Source organism: Limulus polyphemus, unplaced genomic scaffold, assembly GCF_000517525.1.
Source record: "Limulus polyphemus unplaced genomic scaffold, Limulus_polyphemus-2.1.2 Scaffold6709, whole genome shotgun sequence".
In the NCBI taxonomy this organism is placed as follows: domain Eukaryota; kingdom Metazoa; phylum Arthropoda; class Merostomata; order Xiphosura; family Limulidae; genus Limulus; species Limulus polyphemus.
Window position 1 is genome coordinate 4256 of NW_013672319.1, and position 4639 is coordinate 8894.

Consider the following 4639-nt stretch of genomic DNA (forward strand, 5'->3'; position numbering starts at 1 on the left):
ACATTAACTACTCAGATCTAAAACTACCAAAATTAATTTCTACATTTACTAGTGTTTTTCAGATTTTGTGACGTCAATGTTTGAAATAAGTCTTTGAAAGTGATTATTTATCTAAATATACTTAACTATTGAATTGATTAAGGATAGATAGAGCAATATATAACTATGGTATAACAAAGATACATGTAGTAGATGGTTTCCTGATCTTCATAATGACTATGATTAGGGGTTCTAGTATACAAAGACAGGAGCATTGATTTGACACATGTGAATTTGATCCAGTGCTCGTGGTTTGTAGCTCAACTTACACAATAGAATATTTAACTTGCTCTCTGTTCTTCACGGCAAATCGAACTCCAGATTTTAACGTTATAAGTCTTCAATCTTATCTGTCATCCATCGACTGAATGATAGTTGGATGTGGAGTTGAAAAATAAAATGAATTCCATAAGTCTGAAAAGTACGCTGACCTATTAGAAAACTGGATGAACAATTGTAAATGGAAATATAAAATGTACTTGAAATGAAGAAGGTAAAGTAGGACACAATACAAGGATCTCATGAAGCAGTAGAAAATAGTCATGATTGGACTCAGAAGTTGGACTTAGGGCGAAGTTTAGAACAAATTAGTCACCCAGTACAGTACAGGAGATCGAGATACGTGATATATTTCTATAAACTAATCTTGAAGCTGTAAACAAATACATTTCATGTTTGTTGAAATTTCCAATCTTGTGATATCTTTCATAACTTTAAGTCCAACAAGCAGATGTTCATCATCATCAGCAACACCACCACTACCAACAACAACACCACCAGCGACACCACCACCACCACCCGCATAATGGTTAGACCTTGTAGTAACCATTTCAAATAACGTGCTATATAATGGTTAGACTTTGTAGTAACTATTTCAAATAACGTGTTATATAACGGTTAGATCTTGTAGTAACTATTCCAAATAACGTGTTATATAACGGTTAGACCTTGTAGTAACTATTTCAAATAACGTGATATATAACAGTTAGACCTTGTAGTAACTATTCGTGTATCACAAGTTTCAGTTTATTTTTAAAATATCATCACTATTAAATATATATATACTTTAAATATGTTTATTAATTAATCTTTTTAATTTTGTGTTAATATTCATTTTATTTTTAACAAAGACTGGTGCTTTGATGATTATATTATTTTTTAATATTATGAAAATACGTCGTTATATATTAAGGTATTCCACTTTACATTTTATTTTTAACAAGGCCAGAAAGACACTAAACACCGATCGACATTTTCTTATATAGATTGAAGCATTATGACTAAAAATCAACACTTCGCTAGAACTCAGTTGTTTAATTTCTTCACTGTTTTCACTTGAGGTGTTGGAAACTTTTTTCGTCTTTTTAAAATGAAACTAACACCAAAATATATCACCGTTACTATAGTTTTTTTTCCATTTTTGAAATGAAAATGTAATATTTAGCCATATATTTCTTACTTATTGTTACATAATTTAAAGGAAGAAAAATACACGATGCCGTATTATATTCACTCTATTAAATCTTCTGAATGGACTGATACATTCCAGAGAATCCAGTCAGCATTATAATCATATGAGGAATATTTATGAAATGACACAAGTAACCCTCATTATAAAGCTTCAGGTAGAATTATAATCATATGAGGAATATTTATGAAATGACACAAGTAACCCTCATTATAAAGCTTCAGGTAGAATTATAATCATATGAGGAATATTTATGAAATGACACAAGTAACCTTTATTATAAAGCTTCAGGTAGAATAATGATCATATGAGGAATATGTATGAAATGACACAAGTAACCCTCATTATAAAGCTTCAGGTAGAATAATAATCATATGAGGAATATTTATGAAATGACACAAGTAACCCTCATTATAAGGCTTCAGGTAGAATAATGATCATATGAGGAATATGTATGAAATGACACAAGTAACCTTTATTATAAAGCTTCAGGTAGAATAATAATCATATGAGGAATATGTATGAAATGACACAAGTAACCCTCATTATAAGGCTTCAGGTACACAACACTTTAGAATAATAACTATGAGACATTGGAAGTTATACATTTATTGGACATCAAAAACAACTGTGTCCTGTTTATGTCCTATACAGTTATAACTATATGTATAGCAACACTTTGTACAATGGAATGAAATACGACATCATTGAAGAAATATGAACCAGTACATGAGATGAACCAATAATAACGAAACACAAACATTTTAAAAGAAATAAATCCCGTTTTATCGAACAAAGAAATATAACTGTAAATACTATGTAAGATATATGTTTTAGAATTTTGCCTTTCCATGGCTATCATTTTTATGCAATCCAAAAATTATAAAGCTTTGTCTCTATTTTAGAACATTAGCTATTTTTTTCTTATCAAGTAATATGGCTGATATATTGAATAAAATATTATTGGGTTTGTTCTAAATGAACTGATATTAATATTAAATTATTTTTATGTTATTTATATTTACAGCCTCAACGGACCACTTAACATCTGATGAGGACCAGCATCTACATATTACCTATAATATGATAATCTATATCTGTCGTGGTTTCCTTCTTTTTTGGGATATGTTTAACTCTCTGATACCTTTATCTAGAAAATAAAACTATCATAAAGCAACTACACTGTAGTGATTTATTAAATACGGTGATTCAGTTGTGCTGAGCAATAAGTTCAGTGTGATGTTGATAACGTGGAACGAATCTTGGCTTTAATGGTCACGTGTTATTAAAGAACTTTTGTGTTTGTTGTTAATCACAAAGTTGAACAATAAACTATCTAAGGTACGAAACTATATAAGAAGTCAAAGATGAATTTAAATCCTAAAATTTGATTTGTTCGTTTTATACGTATCAAATATACTAACAGTGTTACTATGTTAAATATAAACAATAAACTGATTATAAACTGAGATGATGAATACTAAACTTAAAATGTAAGTGACGAGTTGATAACAGGAGAAACATAAACTGTGTAATGTTGAATCTTTAGTGGTGCCACCCCCCCCCCTCCTAGCATGAGCAACTCAAACTCAAAATTGTGAAAATTGAAATACACAAATCTACTTTAATATATTCAAATTATGTCTGTATTGTAACACGAACATTGTTAATGTTGACTGACACAGTGTTCTACATTAAAAGTCAACTAAGTTATATCACACACGTTAGTAAAAATGTTTTTTAATTAAAAATGTGGAAATGAATAATACTTTAAAATGTTCATTTTTAAATTCCCGTTTTTGGAGAGAAGTGCAAAATAATTATAAACTTTTATTTAGGTTTGGATTTCTAATCTACAGAAATTGGAGAAACACGAAACATTAGTATAATCAACTTTTATTATAGCGTATAGATAGATAGTAATAACAAAAAAAAAGAAAGAGAGACCACATTGCATAATAGATGGCGACACTTACATGTTGTTGTTTTAAGCACAAAGCTACACAATGGGTTGTCTGCGCTAAGTCCACCGTGAAGAATCGGACCCCAGATTTTAGCATACAATATTAGTAATGTTACTCCTGGCCATCGGAATATGCAATAATTTAGTAAAATTATCAGATTTTCGACTTTACGTAAACTATTTTATTGTTTCTAAATAACGAAATATTTTAACCATGTCCATACCATTCACCCTTTTCAAATAAGAAATTAACATTTTTCTTATTTGTATGTGTAATAAAAGTATGTATGCATACACAACAATTACAAATTGGAAATGAAGTCTCACAAGTTAAATAAAAAAATGTACTGCTTACATTTACATTTGTTATACAGCAGCTGACTGTTTACAAGTGTGCTAATAATGAGTTTTGTTTGTTGGTAATTAAGCACAAAGCTACACGATGGGCTATCTGTGCTCTGCTCACCGCGGGTATCGAAACCCGAATTCTAGCGTTGTAAGTCCACAAGGGGAGAGGCGCTAATAATGAGAATATAATATTATTATCAGTTTCTTTTACTATGTCGTCACAATTAAACTAATTCTTGGCGTTTTTGTTCTTTACGTCAATACTGATCATTTTTAATACATTTGTTAATAAAAACATTATTTGTGATTCAGACTGATTTCACCAAGGAGTAATAAGAAGTATATATCTATGAATACTTACTTACTTTACATTAATTATAATTGACATAGTAAAGCAGATCTTCAAAGCGTATTGACAGTTAAGCAGGCTATATAACAGCATTTTTTGAAGAGTTAAATGTTTCTAATTTTGCTATTGTATTTTCTTTAACTAAATCCTTTCAAGTATCTGTAAATATTAGGTCGTCAAGAAATTAATGTCGCGTTTTGGAACACTTTCATTACCCCCCCCCCGAAAAAAAATTACATCACGTATAATAGTTAAACGAACCGCCTAAACGTCACGTTAGTCTAGCCTATATAATGTGTAAAATATGTATTAGGTCGTCAGGAAATTAATGTTGCGTTTTGGAACACTTTCATTACCCCCCCCCCATACAAAAACAAAGTACATCACGTATCATAGTTGAACAAACCGCCTAAACGTCACGTTAGTCTAGCCTATATAATGTGTAAAATATGTATTAGGTCGTCAGGAAATT

At 30.2% G+C, this 4639-nt stretch overlaps 2 long non-coding RNA genes across 3 annotated transcripts in view; both read left to right on the top strand.

Moving 5' to 3' along the window:
• Positions 1-2684, top strand: part of LOC111089585 — a 4179-nt gene extending 1495 nt beyond the window's left edge. The window contains exons 2-3 of one of the 2 annotated variants that reach the window (XR_002613823.1): positions 644-847; positions 2535-2684. This is a non-coding gene — a long non-coding RNA (uncharacterized LOC111089585). Of the gene's footprint in view, positions 1-90; positions 848-2534 lie in introns of those variants that run through there. The other variant, XR_002613822.1, reaches the window with a different exon arrangement.
• A 1560-nt stretch (positions 2685-4244) lies between these two features.
• Positions 4245-4639, top strand: part of LOC106474002 — a 20352-nt gene continuing 19957 nt past the window's right edge. Inside the window, exon 1 of the long non-coding RNA XR_001291719.2 lies at positions 4245-4270. This is a non-coding gene — a long non-coding RNA (uncharacterized LOC106474002). The remainder of the gene's footprint in view (positions 4271-4639) is intronic.